The sequence below is a fragment of the Lissotriton helveticus genome, chromosome 7 (assembly GCF_964261635.1).
Source record: "Lissotriton helveticus chromosome 7, aLisHel1.1, whole genome shotgun sequence".
In the NCBI taxonomy this organism is placed as follows: domain Eukaryota; kingdom Metazoa; phylum Chordata; class Amphibia; order Caudata; family Salamandridae; genus Lissotriton; species Lissotriton helveticus.
In genome coordinates, this window is record NC_136068.1 from 1,724,391,440 (window position 1) to 1,724,410,756 (window position 19,317).

The 19,317-nt window shown below is 45.0% G+C and overlaps 1 long non-coding RNA gene across 3 annotated transcripts in view; it reads right to left on the reverse strand.

Annotated features, from left to right (window-relative positions):
• Positions 1-724: 724 nt before the first annotated feature.
• The window catches only part of LOC144770702 (uncharacterized), a 175,887-nt gene continuing 157,294 nt past the window's right edge, over positions 725-19,317 (reverse strand). For all 3 annotated transcript variants that reach the window (XR_013598989.1, XR_013598986.1, XR_013598982.1), the window contains one exon: positions 725-3,904. This is a non-coding gene — a long non-coding RNA (uncharacterized LOC144770702). The remainder of the gene's footprint in view (positions 3,905-19,317) is intronic.

Sequence of the window (19,317 nt, forward strand, 5' to 3'; positions counted from 1 at the left end):
CTTTACTATTGTAGCAGTTCATTTTCAATGCTTGAGAAAGAAGACTGTTCAATAAATATCTTTTTATTGAAAACGCCCGTCTCTCTATTCCTCTTGCACCTCTGGTGAAACTAAGCATGCACGATTGACTGAGTGAAATAGGTATCTATTGTTTCCGCGACTCTAGAGATTTGATTTCTTATTCTTGGGAAACAAAGTTGTCATGTTTTAGGTGGTTGTCAGAAACGAATCCCTTCTTGTTTATTCGAGAAAGTTTCTAGTGACCTCTGAGCTAGCTGGCACTCACAATTAAGTCTAATATAACTGGTAGAGACCTAGTAGACCTCAGCCCTACGTCTAAGCTACAGGATATTTTATTCCAATGCGCAGAGCCTATTGGGAATATAGGAACTACACTACAAACTGTTGGCATGACTAATCAATCCTGAGGTGGGGGGAGCACCTGTCACGTGGCTTGACCACAATGACAGTCATTCATTACTATCCAAGAATGTCCAACTACACAGCGCTTCTAAGCTTACTGCACCCAACCTTGCGTCCTTTCTTAAAAGCACGCCAACTCCCACAATCCAACTAACATTCACACAGCTTTCTAACGGCAGTTATCTGCTTCTCAATAACATGCACTCCTACGGAATGTGATCTGGCACACCGCATGTCCTTACTGTTTCTAGCAGAGTAACTTTGTTGTGTCCTAAGTAGAAAAACACCAAGAGCCAGGATGTATATTTAGGTCTTCTTTAATCAGTCTTCAATTGTAGGTTACATCAATGTTGACTCCAGCCAGCCTAGTGCGGTACCAGCCCCACCAAGAGCAGCCTGCCTAGCTGCTCAGCCCATCTCTAACTGCCACATTCATCCCACTCAGACACCCAGGCATTCCACGCATCACAGGCACACCAACATTCTAAGATCAACTCACACTCTGGCTGAGCAGCTAGAGGCAGCAGGGCTAGAGTACATGTTATACTAGTAAGTAGGATATAACATTATCCCTTTTTCTTTAAACAAAAGCAAAAAGGAAACAAGAGAACTAAGCCCACGTAGAATAATATAAGTAATCTCAAAGATGCAGCAAATGGACAAACCATCAAAGAGGATCGAACCACAAAAACAAGAAAAATCAATAATAGTACAAATGTCTAGGATGCAGCAATGAAGACAAAACATCACAAGAGAAAGAACCATTAGGCAAAGAAAGGATGATAAATACGATAGAATAGAAATATCCCCCATCCCCCTTAAAAACAAAAAATTGAACATTTTGAAGCGTAAGCTATGGCATAAAATTAGAAGAAATACAGTTCATATCATATAGAATAATACACAATGACATAAAGCACTATAGCGCAAAAGGGTAAAAGACCCCACAACACAAAAGCCCAAAAGCATAACATTGATTAGTGCTAAAGGTAGAATACCCTGCAACTTCAATCCCAAGAGTAAAGGAAACATATGGGTCGTCACCCATAGAACCAACCATAAAGGTATGTACTATTGTACTGCGCAACTGTAAAAGGGATTAAAACCCACATCTAACCCCGCGTGGGAGTTTACCTAGGTACATATGTATGGGAACTACCCCATGTCCCAAACCTCTTGTAGAGGTTACATACCCCCAAGTAGGAGTATCAAATTGTCAAAAGTAATAAGAAGGTTAGACCATAACCATCCCCCATGAAAGGGAACAATGTGAAAAACACCCATAGGAAATAATGAAATACCATTCTAAGTGAATCATAAGCCTATGGCATCACGACATTTGTATGTGCAGTAGAAGAAAAATCATAAGCTTATACTAAACATGCACAAAATGGTGTCATTGCAACAACAAAAACCTAAAATACAAATATGAGTGGTACACTGCTGAACTGCGCCCACGCCAGTGAACGATTTATCACCTGAGTTGTGGTTAGGAAACACTTTCCCTGTAGGAGAAAAAGAAAATAAAACAGCACAAACAAAATAGCTAGACATTTTTCTTCCACACCTGTGAGAAGTTACATTACCATATACGCCCAAGACACATTACACTGTATAATATAGTCTCGTGAGAATTAGCCTATGCCCCAAAGTAATGCCTAACAGTGCGACCTGTAAGTAAAAATAAATGGTATGGAACATGACAATATAATAGCCAAAGTAGGCATTAACCAAAATGAACACTAAGGGAATAAACAAGACATTCCTCATAGTGCTTGCACAGACGTGGCTTGTGTTACCAAATGCGCTTACAATTGACAGTCTCCTTGAATGATAAACAATGTACAATGCAGGAATGAAACTAATTGAAAATTTCCTTCGACATACTTGAAACGAAGGATCTCCACTCCCAAACCTGTGATGCTAAATGACACTAACAGTCCTCGCGTCACGTGGTCTCCGACATACTTGACAGGGAGGGTTGTTACTAGTAGTAACCAGGAAGATGCCAGAATCGACGATTGAAGATGAAGATGTAGTCGTGAAGACTGCATGTTGTCCTTAAACTTCTTTCCGCATCTTTAAAGCTAATTATGGAATCCCTCGCAGATGAAGCCTGATCGTAAGCAACTGCGTGTAAAGAGCGATTTCCATGTCCTTGTTGAAACTTTATTGTGACGAACTGAGAAAAATGTGGTTGGCCTAAAAACCACATAATGAGGGACTATATCAGACGCAAGATGGCGGCACGTAATAGGCTTGCTGCCGGATGGCTCCAGGCGCGTTAATGCTGCACAACATCCCTGAGCAGCATTGCATCCCACGAAAATGAATCGTCATCACAGAGGATCGCTGAGCTCTGGACACGTCACGATACAGGTAAATGCGCGCATGCTACCCAGAACGCGTGCTAAAGCGCGTGCATAGTTTTGAATTTAAATTCAAGTAAACTGCCTGCATCAATTAAGAAGTGCACAATAACTCCACTGATGAAATCACGAGGACCACATGTGCCAAAAACTCTTCATACATGCTTTAAAAAGATATCAATACGCCATGCAAGCATGTAAAAACGCCCAATGCACAAACAGTCCAGTCACGCAGGTTCTCATGTCAGCAAAGATCACAACCCACCGCTCCTATGTGACCATCTGGACGAACACACGTTGGCAATAATATATGTCCCACGCAATACTCACAAGGTTGAACTTCCAACATGCCGCAAACGAAAAGTAGGGAGTACCAAATATTCCTTCTGTGCAAACGCTGCACACAGGCATTGTGATTTCTTGAGGAAAACACATAACAAGTGTAACAAAAGGGTTCATTAGCTCAGTCACTATGGTCTTAGAAGAAAGCAGTGGAAGATTTATTTACCCAAGTCACTATGGTCTTTGAAGATAGCTGTGAGAGGTTTCTTTAAATCACTGTAACAGTCAATTTTGCACCACAAATTCTCCATCTATGCATCCACAGCACACTGTATGTTCTTACCGCTCTATGACAAAGAATCCCTAATTGTTCCTTTTCCTTAAAGACATTGTAAACTCTGTAGCGTGATGTGGCTGGTACACCAACACCTGGTTGTAGAGATGCTACCCATCCAACTCACAAACATTTTTGTACGTTACCATGTGGCTGGAACACCAGATGAGGCTGTAGTTGAACTACTCCTCCAACTCACTGGTGTCCCCTGTGGCTGGAACACCAAATTCAGTTGTAGTTGTACTACTCCTCCAACTCACTATTGCTGTAGTATTCCCAGGCTGTAGTGTCAGTTGAAGGTGACATTACTCGCTGGGGCTGTCCATTGGAAGGACACTGGTGGGGCTGGCTTGCCTGGAAATACCTTCATTATTCTTGTAGTTGCTTGTAGGATCTCTTGGTTTCTCTTATAGTTCCTTAGTTTCTTTGTTACTTTGCTGTACCAAGAGTCTCTAGGGTTCTAGTCTGCCCGTCGTCGCCAAAATGATGTTGTGTCCTAAGTAGAAAGACACCAAATGAGGAAATTAGGAAACTTCCTAACAAATAGGTCTCCCAAGATGACCACCAGAGACAAAGAGCCCAAATGTATCACAAATATCACCCAGTTTTAGCCCAAGTATAGTCCAATGACAGAATGTCCCAGGGTGTTCTAAAGAACAACTAGAGCGCTAACAGTCTTACTTATGACAAAAGTATGGAATACCTGAAGCCATCTTGATTGGAATAAAGAGGGAACACTTAAAACATTTAATTTGCAAAGGAACAAAATGAGGGGCTTCATTTTGCTATAGAAATTATGATTAGTGCTGCAGAAAGAAAAATTAGGGCACATTTTGACTTCTCAAATCCTCTTCTATTTCATTTAAAAAGCCTAACATGCAGACTGAAACCATGCACTTTGAATACCAGCAGCAGACTTCCATAGTGAGCAATAGCTTTACTACAGTGATCTAATGAGCCACTAGAGTGCAAAAATTCAGAATTTAAGGCAAATGTGTGACACATCTAAATGCCCTCTTGATGGAACCAAAGAAAACAAGCGTTGAAAATGCAATAGGTCTCGCCCTCGTTTAAGTTAAAGCAATTCTGTTTGTAATTGGGTGGCTTTTTAGCTTTGCGTTTATTAGTGTTTTGGCAAACTTTCATGTACATAACATGCATATCTATGCATATATGTATATGTATATGTATGCATGCATTTATATTTATATAGATATGCAGATTATATATATATGTTTATATATGTATGTATATATACACATACATATATATATAAATGCATATATATGCATATATATATATGTGCGCGTGTAGAGAGAGCTAGAGAGAGCTAGAGAGGCTAGAGGTGTAGAGGTAGAGAGGGAGAGGTAGAGAGGTAGAGGGGTAGAGAGTAGTAGAGAGAGAGAGGTAGAGAGAAGTAAATGTAAATGTAAATGTGGGTGTACTTGTAAAGCGCACTGCGACTCCATGGAGTATCCTGGCGCTGAAGACCGCTGGGGAACCCGTCCTGGTTTTCCCTGTGAGATGGTCCCTTTCTGGGTATCTCCAAGGTGAAACTAGGCATCCCCGGCGTCTGTGGGGGGCCGTTGTAGAGATGAGGCAAGCTTAATGCCCCGAGTTGCCGAGTGTGTTCCCTGGTTAGAGTAGGCACCGAGGCGAGAATTATCGAGTCCGTTTTGACCCTGGTCCACGACCCTGCCGCGTTGGGAATTGAACCCTGGTCCCGGGCCGTTCTCTGCTTACGGGTCTGCCGCCTCTAACCAGTGAGCCACACCACTCCACAAGTAGAGAGGTAGAGAGTAGAGAGTGAGTAATAGAGAGTAGAGAGAGAGTAGTAGAGTAGCAGATAGTGAGTAGTAGAGTGAGTAGTAGAGAGTGAGTAGTAGAGTGTGAGTAGTAGAGAGTGAGTGTAGAGTGAGCAGTAGAGAGTGAGTAGTAGAGAGTAGTAGATAGTGAGTAGTAGAGAGTGAGTGGTAGAGAGAAGTAGAGAGTGAGTAGTAGAGAGAGAGTAGTGGAGAGTAAGTAGTAGAGAGTGAGTAGCAGAGAGAGAGAAGTAGAGAGTGTGTAGTAGAGTGAGTAGTAGATAGTAGTAGAGAGAGAGAAGTAGAGAGTAAGTAGTGGAGAGTGAGTATTAGAGAGTGAGTAGTAGAGTGAGTATTAGAGTGAGTAGTCTAGAGTGATTAGTAGAGAGTAGTAGAGAGGGAGGAGTAGAGAGAATAGTAGAGAGTAGTAGGGGGTGAGTAGTAGAGAGTGAGTAGTAGAGAGAGAGTAGTAGAGAGTGAGTAGTAGAGAGTAAGTAGTAGAGAGTAGGAGAACGTGAGTAGTAGAGAGAGTAGTAGAGTAGTAGAGAGTGGTGGAGTAGTAGAGAGTAGTAGAGAGTGAGTAGTAGAGTGAGTAGTAGAGATGAGTAGTAGAGTAAGTAGAAGAGAGTAGTAGAGAGTGAGTAGTAGAGAGCAAGTACTAGAGAGTGTGTAGTAGAAAGTGTGTAGTAGAGAGTGAGTAATAGAGAGTGAGTAGTAGAGAGCGAGAAGTAGAGAGTGAGTAGTGGAGAGTGAGTAGTAGAGAGTAGTAGAGAGCGAGTAGTAGAGAGTGAATAGTAAAGAGTGAGTAAAAGAGAGTTGTAGAGAGTGAGTAGTAGAGAGAGTAGTAGAGAGTGCGTAGTAGAGAGAGTAGTAGAGAGTAGTAGAGAGTGAGTAGTAGAGTAGGAGAGAGTGAGTAGTAGAGAGTAGTAGAGAGTGAGTAGTAGAGAGTGAATAGTAGAGAGTGAGTAGGAGAGAGTGAGTAGTAGAGAGTAGTAGAGTGAGTAGTAGTGAGTAAGTAGTAGATAGAGAGTAGTAGAGAATAGTAGAGAGTGAGAAGTAGAGAGTGAGTGGTAGAGAGTAGTAGAGAGTCGTAGAGAGAGTCGTAGAGTGAGTAGTAGAGAGTGAGTAGTAGAGTGAGTAGTACAAAGTAGTAGTAGAGAGTGAGTAGTAGAGAGTAGTAGAGAGTGAGTAGTAGCGAGTGAGTAGTAGAGACTAGTGGAGAGTGAGTAGTAGAGTGTGAATAGTTGAGAGTAGTAGAGAGTGAGTAGTAGAGAAGTAGAGAGTGAGTAGTATAGTGAGTAGTAGAGAGTAGTAGACTGCGAGAAGTAGAAAGTGAGTAGTGGAGAGTGAGTAGTAGCGAGTAGTTGAGAGTGAATAGTAGAGAGTGAGTAGTAGAGAGTAGTAGAGTGAGTAGTAGTGATTGAGTAGTAGAGAGAGAGTAGTAGAAAGTAGTAGAGAGTGAGTAGTAGAGTAGTAGAGAGTTGTAGAGTGAGTAGTAGAGAGAAGTACAGAGTGAGTAGTAGAGAGTGAGTAGTAGAAAGTAGTAGTAGAGAGTGAGTAGTAGAGAGTAGTAGCAAGTGAGTAGTAGATAGTAGTAGAGAGAGACTAGTAGAGAGTGAGTAGTAGAGTGTGAAAAGTAGAGAGTAGTAGAGAAGTAGAGACTGAGCAGTAGAGAGTAGTAGAGTGTGAGTAGTAGAGAGTGAGTAGTAGAGAGAGAGTAGTAGAGAGTAGTAGAGAGTGAGTAGTAGAGAGTAGTCAGTCAGGTAGTCAGTGTCAGTAAGTCAGTGTCAGTCAGTCAGTGTCAGTCAGTGTCAGTGTCAGTCAGTGTCAATCAGTCAGTGTCAGTTAGTCGGTGTCAGCTAGAGCAGCTCTGCTGACCTGGTTCTATGGCTCTAAAGCTGTTCTGTTGACCTGGTTCTCTCCCTCTAAAGTAGCTCTGCTGACCTGGTTCTCTCACTCTAGAGCACCTCCGCTGACTTGGTTCTTAGGCTCTAGAGCAGCTCCTCTGCCTTGGGTCTCTGGCTCTAAAGCAGCTCTGCTGACGTGATTCTATGGCTCCAAAGCATCTTTGCTGACCTGGTTCAATGGCTCCAAAGCAGCTCTGCTGACCTGGTTTCTTTGGCTCCACAGCAGCTCTGCTGACCTGGTTCTCTGGCTCTAGAGCAGCTCTGCTGACCTGGTTTTAGGCTCTAGAGCAGCTCCTCTGACTTGGGTCTCTGGCTCAAAAGCAGCTCTGCTGACCTGGTTCTATGGCTCCAAAGCAGCCCTGCTGACCTGGTTCTCTGGCTCTAGAGCAGCTCCGATGACCTGGTTCTCTGGCTCTAAAGCAGCTCTGCTTACCTGGTTCTCTGGCTCTATAGCAGCTCTGCTGACCTGGTTCTCTGACTCTAAAGAGCTCTGCTGACCTGGTTCTCTGGCTCTAAAGCAGTTCTGCTGACCTGGTTCTCTCTCTCTAAAGCAGTTCTGCTGAACTGGTTCTCTCCCTCTAAAGAGCTCTGCTGACCTGGTTCTCTGGCTCTAAAGCAGTTCTGCTGACCTGGTTCTCTCCCTCTAAAGCAGTTCTGCTGACCTGGTTTCTCTGGCTCTACAGCAGTTCTGCTGACCTCGTTTTTGTCCTCTAGAGCAGCCTTGCTGACTTGCGTCCCTGGCTCTAGAGTAGCTCTGCTGACCTGGGTCTCTGGTTCTAGAGCAGCTCTGCTGACCTGGTTCTATGGCTCCAAAGCAGCTCTGCTGACCTGATTCTCTGGCTCTAGAGCAGCTCTGATGACCTGGTTCTCTGGCTCTAGAGCAGCTCTGCTGACCTGGTTCTCTCCCTCTAAAGAGCTCTGCTGACCTGGTTTTTGTCCTCTAGAGCAGAATTGCTGACTTGGGTCTCTGGTTCTAGAGCAGCTCTGGTGACCTGCTTCTTAGGCTCTAGCGCAGCTCTGCTGACCTGGTTCTCTGGCTCTACAAGGGCTCTGCTGACCTGGCTCTCTGGTTCTAAAGCAGCTCTTCTGACCTGGTTTCTCTGGCTTTACAGCAGCTATGCTGACCTGGTTCTATGGCTCTAAAGCAGCTCTGCTGACCTGGTTCTCTGGCTATGCAGCAGCTCTGCTGAACTGGGTCTCTGGCTCTACAACAGCTCTGCTGACCTGGTTCTCTGGCTCTAAAGCAGCTCTGCTGACCTGTTCTATGGCTCTAAAGCAGCTCTGTCCACTCCTACAATCATCCTGACGAAGCCTGTCCCTATCTAATCACTCTGCTGAAACATAAGTGCTTATAAACGTATCCTGCTGTCAACTACTAGCACTCTAGGAACCCAGTCACTGTCTATGCACTTGCAGAATGACTCAGGCATTGAGACAAGCAGTGGTACAGTCAAATGTGCACAATATATGCAGTCCCTTAATGCCTTGCAGACTCCTGAATCAGTCCTGCAAAAGTCCAGGTAATAGTAATGCGTGTCTGGAATCACACTGTGAGTCTGTGTCCACTCCTACAATCATCCTGACAGAAGTATGTCCTTATCTAATCCCTCTGCTGAAAAATAAGTCAGCATGAACTTATCATATAAACTTATCCGGCTGTCAACTACTAGCACTCTATGTTTCTATTCACTGTCTATGCACTTGCAGGACGACTCAGGAATTGAGACAATACCTAAGCACATATAGATTAACTGAGCACTCTGTTTGCAGCACTGTCATCATTCTAGTTACCAGTGATGTACTTATAGAATGACCTAGGCACCTACACAAGTACACGTACAATATGCTGTGCACAATCCCTACAAACCTCTAAGCAGATACATAATATTGGTACAAATGTGCACAATATATGCGGTCCCTTAACTCCTTGCAGACTACTGAGTCAGTCCTGCAAAAGTCCAGTTAATAGTCATGCTTGTCTGGAATCACACTGTGAGTCTGTGTCCACTCTTACAATCATCCTGACAGAAGCATGTCCTTATGTAATCACTCTGCTGAAACATAAGTGCTTATAAACGTATCCTGCTGTCAATTACTAGCACTCTAGGAACCCAGTCACTGTCTATGCACTTGCAGAATGACTCAGGCATTGAGATAAGCAGTGTTACAGTCAAATGTGCACAATGTATGCGGTCCCTTAAACCCTTGCAGACTACCGAGTCAGTCCTGCAAAAGTCCAGGTAATAGTCATGCTTGTCTGGAATCACACTGTGAGTCTGTGTCCACTCCTGCAATCATCCTGACAGAAGCATGTCCTTATCTAATCAATCTGCTGAAACATAAGCGCTTATAAACTTATCCTGCTGCCAACTACTAGCACTCTAGGAACCCAGTCACTATCTATGCACTTGCAGAACGACTCAAGGATTGAGGCAAGCAGTGGTAAGTCAAATGTGCACAATGTATGCAGTCCCTTAACCCCTTGCAGACTACTGAGTCAGTCCTGCAAAAGTCCAGGTAATAGTCATGCTTATCTGGAATCACAACGGCTAAGGTGCTCGACCTCGAATCTGGGGAACTGGGTTCAAGTCTCGGTAACGACGCCAAACATCCTGTGATTCTGGGCAAATCACTTAATCTCCCAGTGCCTAACAAAAATGAATGTGTGTCCTCATGTAAGGTAACTGGTGCTATGTAAAGCGCTCTGATGCCCGATTCGGTTCGGGTCAAGTTCGCGCTATATAAAACTCTGGCTGGACAGAGCGCTGGACTTCTCGTCCCAAGCTACTATCACTGCCTCTGTATGCGTGGGGCTAATGAAAATGCTCCGGAAAGTGCTCCCTCTGCTCCCGTTCCAGGCGAGGAGGGTCATGGTCCAGGCCCTGATTCTCTCCCGCCTGGACTACGGAAATGTTTTATATCTTGGGGCCCCGGCAACAGTGACAAAAAAACTTCAGGTCACTCAAAATTGTGCCGCCCGCCTACTGTTTAATATCCCTCGCTGGCAGTCGGCGAGAACCGCCCTAAAGGAGCTTCACTGGCTTCCAGTGGCCTCAAGAACATTATTCAAGGCCATGTGCATTCTGCACAAATCCCTTCATCAAACTGTCCCGGCAGTACTGTACCCTCTAATACCGCCGTATATGCCGCTCAGAACCCTACGTTCAGCTTCACTGCACCTGGCAACCAAAGTAAAAATCAAGAGAGCCCGATGGGGTGGCCGCTCTTTCACCTATTCAGCGGCGAAGGCATGGAATTCCTTGCCTCTGTCCCTCGGGAAAAACAGCAACCTGATGTCATTTAGGAGAGAATTGAAAACCCATCTGTTCTCAAAAGCGCATTAATCCTTCCCTGCAGTCGCACACAGAATTCAGTCTCTAGCGCTGCGAGGCCTTCGGGTGGTTATGCGCTATATAAATGGAATTTTCAATTCAATTCAATTCAACTCTGCAAAAAAAAGAAGAAAATATTTAAATTTCAAACAAACCACATTCACTGGATGATGTCATCAGTGATGTCATTTGAGATGTCATCAGTGATGTCATCCGTTGTGTCACTGACCATGTCATGAATGATGTAATATGTTACATCATCAGCAGTGCATTGCGGGCGCGCGAGTTATAGTTAGCACAACTAACTATAACGGAGGAATTCTTATGGTTTGTAAGAGTGAAATGTCCAGCTAACTATAACACTCATGAAAACTTTTTTTTTCAGTGAATATATATATATATACTTGTCACAAACTGAACATGCCTATTCACAACCTGAGAAAGAATGTTTAGCAGTGGTGTGGGCTTGTGCAGATTTCCACATATTCTTATATGGAAAACTCTACACTCTTATACTTGTCATCATAATATGCTGCTGAATTGAATGCAATAAATGACACTTGAAAAACCTATCCGTACCTGTGTCTTGGGGGATCCCGGGCTAAGCAGGATTGTGGAATTTCATATATATATATATATATATATATATATATATATATATATATATATATATATACAGGCATACCGTTCGGGGAATTCCTGAGAATGCGAAGAATTTGCAGTTCTGAAACTGACCTAGAGATATGCCAGACTGAAGCCTATAAAAGATTTCTTGCACGTGGGTGCTGTCCTAAGGAATTGGAGCTAGCTAGAAGTAAAGCCAACAGTCACACTAGAGATGAGTGTTTGAATGTCACCACAAAATCAAAAAAGAAAGGTGTGATAAGAGACAGTTCAGATCCCAGTACCAATCAAGAACAGGTGAGACTCATCACTACTTTCAGTACAGAAGAAAGGAAAGATAGGGGAATCATAAAAAAAGCATTGGCCTTTATTGAAAACAGATATCACTCTAGCCCAGCTACTACCTGAAGAACCATCAATCAACTTTAGAAGGGCCCCTTCGATGAGGGACGCCCTAGTGAAATCCAGTCCGGAAGTTGTTAGCTCTAAGAACTGGTTATCCAGCAAGACAGGGTTCCACAAGTGCATCTCTTGCAGATCCTGCAACTTTGGTATCAACACCAGTGAATTTTGGAGTGTGTTTGATCCAAGCCCTATAAAAATTCAAGGTCTATATAAGTGCCGCACAGATTATGCGGTTTACGTATTAGAATGTAAATTGAAATATATTGGCAGCACCAAATTGCAATCTTTCAACCGCATTTTGCTGCATTTAAGGGCAATTGTTAACTCTGATGACAGTTATCCTGTAGCCAGTCACTTCAAATTGGTACATAACAAAAATTTGAAGGACGTGAGCTATTTTATCATTGATTCAGTGCCCAAAGTGTGAGGGGTGGCAACAGGGAAAAACTCCTAAGACAATTAGAAATCAAGTACATTCACTAGAATCCCTAAGGGGTTGAACACAGGGAAAGATCTTCATAATTTCCTTTAAACAGTAGTAGGAAACTAAATTAACCCTAATGTTAAAGATGTATCAAGTATTGTATAAGTTCAATCAGTAGTCTATATATTCAAAAAGTATTTCTCTGTAATGTCTGAGGTTAGACAACAGCTTTTTAGCTATCTTGCCACTATGATTAATTTCCCCACGTCGCATTTTGGGTATCTGTGAAAACTGCCCTCAATCTGGTATGCAAATTACTTAGGCTATATCACAGTAAGATGTTAATTCAGAGCTGTATCTTGAACAATATAGATTATTATATATATTTTTTGTAGTGACCATACATTAAATTAAAAAAGAATAATGATTTAAGGATCTTATGCACTTGCACCTAAATGTTGGGGTTGAGTTATGACTCAAGTATATTCTGCCTAATATCGCAAAGCTTCCGGTATTTAATGTTTTATTGACTATTTTATCCTGGAATTTTTTATATGAAATTTTAATATCAAGTACTCCGTGATATCTTGCACTTTGCACTATTTTGCACATTAGGTTACTTTTTTGCACAAGCACTTTATGATTCTGTTCCGATTACAAGGCGATTTTGAATTTATTTATGTGAGCTCAGGATCTGGTATATGATGTAATGACAAAGCATGGGGCCACTTGGCCAACATGTTAGTAGGAAGTATTTGTTTGATGCTGTATTTTAAACAGTTTTAACTACTCCTATTTATTCTGATGCTTTGGAAATCGTATATATGTGTACTGTGTATATATTTATAATATTTTAATTATTTATATACAAGTTACAAAGTTTTGAATGAACCTTCATAATGTACTGACATCAGAAGTATTTAGCTCTACACGCCGCGTACTCTGTTCAGCCAGGAAGTCACTATTTAAGCACTGTTAGACCTGTCAGCCCTAGGGTGGTCTTTCCCTATTTTTTTCGCCCTTGCCTCAGTTTTTCCCCACCTTCTTTTTGTTGGCCTTAGGTCTCTGGGCACCTTCCCATTGCTAAACAATGCCAAGGTGCAGGTGCTCTCCCCTACCAATATGGCTGCCACAGGCCCCTGCTACTGCGGAGTGGACTTGATAGTAGCACCCTAGTTGCCAGGAGCTGGCTGGAACCCTTAAACATTGTTGCCATACCAGCCTGCCTTCTCTGCCCATAGCTAGAGTGAGGAAGCTCCTGGAACCTTCCGGAATAGGGGAGTGGTCACCAACTGCCATCTCAGAGAGTGGTCACCTGACCTGGGACTATAAAAGAAAAAGGAGGGAAACTTGGGGCATCACTGACCTGGGGGACCCTACGCAGGAGACTTAGGCGGTAGGGCCTAGTCATAAACCTATACCACTGAGGGTGACAGGGTTTAGGCACTGCCCACCAAGCTGTGTGAGGAACACTGAACTAGCCCACTGATCTGGCCCGGCGGGAGGGGAGCCCAGGGACCACCTACAGTGACCTGCTGAGGAAACCTGTCAGCAGCCTTCAACTCAACCCCCCCCTCTTCAAGCAACCAAGAATCTGCTTCGACATAAAGGGCGCCAGAACCACCAAGCACCGAGAAGAAACCTAACTGACCAGGACTACTGGGGATCAACCAGGTACTGGGCTGTGCCATCTCTGTCTCCTCTGTTTGCACCTGTGGCCCCTGCGCTGTCCTTCCTTCACTGCCTACCCAGCGCTCCCCTACTGTGCCCCCTTGATAAGCGCTGAGGTCCTGGAAGCTATTGTGCCTTGAAGCGCTGTACCTGAGAAGCGCTATTACTCAGACTGCCTGTCCTGCTAGAACTGCTGTGACTGCCCCCATAGCGGGTGTCACCCAAGCGCTGGGCCCCCAGGTGAAGCGCTATTGTCCCCAAGTGCGTCCTGCCTTTCACCGAGCCCATTTGCCCCCCTGAGAAGCGCTGCGAAGCCTTGCTAGTTCTGTGCTTTGAAGCGCTGAGGAGAAGCGCTGGTGGCACCACTCACCGCCGCGGCCCTTGCCGCCCCGCCAGAGCCTCAGGCGCCGTTTGCGGCCTCTGCCGGCCCAGAAGCGCCGACCTCATCACCCCCTCGGTGGCCCCCCGGGACCAGGTGAGGGCCGCCGTAAATCTTAGTTAGGCCGCGATCTGAGGAGAAGATCAGCGCTAGGCCCTGAAGCCTGCCTCCACCATCACGTGGCGGGGGCGTCTATCTGGATCCCGCCCCCGTCAAACGCCGCACAGCCATTGGTCCTGGCTGGCGCACCCCCATTATCTGCGCCCCTATTGGCCGTGAGAGCCAGGTCCTTCCTTGTCAGCTTTCCCATTGGTCCCCCACACCGCTGATATCACGACAGGCCCGAGAACCAGCAACTTCACCATCGGAGGGCTCCGGAAGAGCCTGAGAGCCCCTCCGAGCAGTTACACCCTTGGGGCCGGCCCTACCATCAGCGCGTGGCCCGTGCCGCCCTGCTGTGCCTGCCACCAGCCCCTCTCACCCCGAGGCCTGCTGACAACGCCGCAAGGGGCCGAGGAGGCCTGAAGAGACCAGGTAACCCCCGGGAAGGAGGGCGGAAGGCTACAGGAGGCCCAGAGTTCGCCCCTCCCCTGGGGAATACTGTTGTTGGGCCCCGTTGGCCATGTGAAATCCTTCCCAAGTACTGGAAATGGGCCAGAGCCCCAAGAGACACCTTTGGGGCCTAAGTTGGTCCAAATTAACCTCTGGTTGGGGAAAGTAGTTGGTTATAGGCGACTGTTAGACCCTACTACCAGGAGTGTGGTGATTGCCTTATATAATGTTACTCCTGACTAAGGAAATGTTTATACCTGCCGTAAGGGGAGGTTCACGCTGATTTAAGGATGTTGCCTAGTTTTTAATGGAAATGTCTATTCTGGCCTGATGTAATGTTCATACTGCTTATTTATTTAGAAGCTGATTGTGACCTCATGCACCAGATCTGCCCCTGCTAAATGCAATATTGATGGAGGTTTCCACTAGTGAATTTCTTGAAGGGGGTGATAGGATATAATTTTGACAAAGAGGTTATTACCGTGTATTTTCTTACAGGTGCTGACTAGGAGCAAGGCTGATGCCAGGCCTACAGTTATTTACCATTTATTATTTATTTATCTATTTATGGCTGAGTAATGAAAAGTATACTCTTTTAAGGAAATGTGAATTGAGTTAATGCTAACTGGATTACCTGATCACCCCGAATGGTCTATCAGCCGTGACCTTAATCCAGATAAAAGTACATTGTTTTAATCAATCTCACTGGTGTGGTCTCAGTCATTGTGTGTGTTACCTGTCTCAGTGTATGTGTGTGCTCTGTGGTCACTTTACACCTAAGCTTCGGGTGCCTACCTGCTCGGGCCACGCTACCCCCGGGGAACTGGTGACCCCAGTTCCTACAAGCACTAACTTGTATCCGGGGGGTCAGGTGATCAAGGCTGCAGTGTAGCAACCGAAACGCGTCATGCTGACTATCGGAGAAATGAAGCACTGGGAATTTAATCATCGCGCTTCTGTGGTCTGTACCTGAACTGTCTACGGCATATACTCTGTGGCTCAGGATGATTGGTGATGTATATATATATGTATATATCATTTAACAAGGACAAGAGATTAAGGGGTTGATTAGGATGGTGGTCCTTCCACCATCGCACAGGATTTTTTCCATAGCCCAATTAGGATGGCGGTGGGTACCCTGGCAGATGCAAAGTCCGTCCACCGCTACACCGCCAACGGTAGTTGGTCCTATTGCCTGGCGGATGGTGGTGGTGCCTAGCAGGCACCGTCCACCAAATTAGGATGTTTGTTTAGCGGGGATTGGGTTTGAGGGCCCGTTGTGGGCCCCCCATGTGTCGGGGGGAATTTGTATGCACTTTCACTGCACAAAGTGGCAGGCACCGTGTGGTGCCTGCCATGTAGTGCAGTGAAATGCAAAACATGCAATTTTAACATTGATTTTAAGATGCTTCTAGCAGCACCCGCTGCAATGTTAAAATGAAGAATGCAACCTCCATGGTTGCAGTCGCATCCTAATTCATGCTGCGGAACCGCCGCATGTCTGGTGTGCGGTCCCGAACATCGCACCGATGGCTCATGGACTCAGGTCCACCCGCCATCGTAAGACCCCCTAAGTGTCTTGTGAGTTAACGATGATTGGATCCTTTTGGTTCCTGACGGACTCCACAGAACCCTCACGTTAAGCGTTTAGGTGTGGTGAATAGAGTTCATGTTTAGAATGTTGAGTTCACAATTACATGCAGAGCAATAAAGAGGTGTAAATCCAAACTCTGTGCATGGCATATTCATTTCTGAGTATCCTGGCTGGGGAGGACGCCACAAGTGGGAAAGCAGAGATTTTCGCACAGGACAACATATTACACACCACTCATAATTAGCCTTAAGTTTGTGTGCAAGTTTGTCCTATTCAGGAAAAACAGATAGGGCCACCTTATTTGTTTGTTTGTAATAGCATAACTTGCTGAACTACATATAATCAACCTACAATGTTTTCATGACACTTTGGAAGAAAATACATTGCTGCAGTACTCAAATTGGGGGTCCTTCTACTTTTATTGATAACACTTAAAAATACTGCTTTGGGCCAAACCACTCCTCAGTGCTGTCACTCTTTATAACTCTGACATGAATTGTATTTGAGTTTCTTGAGTCATAATAATACATTTATCAAGTTAGTTATGATTTTTGTTGTACATTTCAGGCTAAAGCAAGTGCACTCTCATAGCATTGCTCTTAACCTTTCAAAATGTCAGAGATTGACTTTGAGAATGGAATGGTTCTCATACTTAAACATGTCTTTGATCTGCATTGGATGGTCAGACCAGAAAAGGGGACATTTGCTTTACTACAATGATGGTAAAATAAGGTTAGGGCCCTCCATAAGACACTGCCACTAGTCTAGTGCTGATGCGCTTGTTGGAATGTGTAGGCATTTGAGTGTCACCCCTGCCAGTTCTGGTAGCTGTTGATTGGGTCGGGGCTGTATTACTGCTGCTTGTAACTAAACATCATGCCCTCCTGCAGGTAGGCATTCTTTTTACGCAGTCTACACAATTGTATAATATATATGCCCATCTGACAGGATCTGCGGTCATCATTGGACATAGTGTCAACGAACAAATTCCTGCAAGTGAAGTTTTGATTGAAATATTGCCATTTTATTCCCATTTACAATGATTTGTGCCCCGAAGGCAAGTAACATTACCTACAACAGTACTACCTTATTTACTCTAAAATCCCTTTGTGAATTGCCCCAATGTGTTTTTCATTAACTCAGCTTTCGATTTCTAATTTTACTCGGTGGGAAGAAAATTAATATCTGAACAAGACCTGGTTGAGCTGGTAGGAACCTAAGGCATATAGGTACCATGTGGACCATGCCCTTCAGTCGAGTGAGAGAACAATAACATGGAAAAGTAAAGTAATCTGTTCTATGGGCAGCAGACATGCTTGACACAAAGTAAATTAGTGAGGCAGAGCTCAATGGACAACAAATACAGAGTAGATGTCAGGCCAGAACCCCACCTGGCCTACAGCCTAAAGCCCCAATTTTTCAACGATACCAGGGCAGCCGCCAGTGCATGCAAATGTGATTTCTGGTCACCCACCCGTCCGGCCATTCTCCCGGTGCCTGGTCTCTATTTTGGGTGCCCTGTTCCCACCCAGCACACCCAGTTCCTTTCATTGGGGTCTGTGGGGGGAGCCTGAACGCCCCCCTGGTCCCTGCTAGCTCCCAACCTACTGCGGGAACCGGCAATGCTTTTATACATAGGGAGCTGCTGGAAAGGCAGCTCCATGATTATTAAAGCAATTTTGCTCCACTTCAAGTAAGTGAGTGTATTTTCAATGTTCATGCTAGCTGAAAGCAGATATTTTGCAGTGGCCTGGCAGGACTGCCATAGCTCACGCCAAGCCACAGCAAACTGGTATGTCCTGGGATGGGCACACTGGGACAAAGCAGCAGCGAACCCTGGGGTGCGACGATCCCCAGAACCATCTACAGCACCATGAGGTGGTCCCACAGCCCCCCTCACTAAAGTATTTAGCTCCAGAGAGGGTTGGTCTCCGAGGGTCAGCTACAGACCTCTTAATTATTCTGTTAGGGCCCTGGGAAGGTGGAAGGTCCCCGGGGCAGCAGGGACCCCCCAAATATTTTATTTCTGCCTTGGAAATGTGGCGTTCCCCAGGTCCTCCCTCGTTTAAAAAAAATAATGTATGTGCCCCGGGGCTCCCCCAGAAATATATTATATCTTCCCCGGGGAGATGGCATACCCAAGGGCCTCCCCCATATTCTTTTTAAAATAATGTTTGTGCCCCAGGGAGGTGGGGGTCTTTGGGCCAGTGTGGAGCTGCTTCCATAATTTACATTGACTGCCCCGGGCGGTGATGGCTCCCGAGGCAGCGGGGCGCCAAGAGGGCCCCACCCCGCATTTATATTGTTTGGTGCACAGAGGAGGTGGATGTCCCTGGTTGGCAGTCCCTGGGGCTGTGGGGGGGCAAGTGGGCCCCCTTAGTTTCTATTGTTAAGTGCCCCAGCAAAAGCTTAGGGGGGGGGCCCTGTGAGTCCCCCTCCTTCATTACAAACTTGCATGCCCCTGGGATTTGTCTCACCCAAAGAAAGATGGGTGGTAGCCAGTACGTTTTGTTTTTCTGTGGTTACAGCTGAATATTTGTGGTGAATTTATACTCACAGATGGATCCTGTGGGACCCCCCCACCCCACCATATCGGGGAGGGGGGGGGGGGGGGGGGTCAGGTATTCCTTACCTGCCCCCTTTTCATTACTTTTTACTTTTTAGTGGGACTCGGATACATAAGTGACTTTGCCAGTGTAAGTGTTCTCTTAAGAGGCTTAACAAAAAGAAATGCTTTATTTTAGTGGTCACAACAATGTTAATAAAGTTTTAATAAAATCAAGCATGCACTTGGGAACGTCCCTGAAATGGCCTCTTGATCTGAAGCTTTATAGAGAGGTTGTTGTCGGCACATGTCTGGTCGGGTTAGACGCAATCCTTACCCAACACAGTGGACACCAAAATGCTCTAAGGCATATTGTAGCATACGCAAGCAGAAGTTTGTCACAAACTGAACGTGCATATTCACAACCTGAGAAAGAATGTTTAGCAGTGGTGTGGGCTTGTGAATATTTCCACGTATGGAAAACCCTACACTCTTATACTCGATTATCAAGCATTGCTCACCACCTTTGGCAATCCACAAACCAAGATACCTTCTAGAATTGAATATTGGGGTTTGTGACTACAGGAATATGACTACACTATGGCGCACTGACCAGGGAAAGATCAGAACTTTGCTGAGTACTTCTCATGAGTCTCAGTACAGTGTAATGGAAC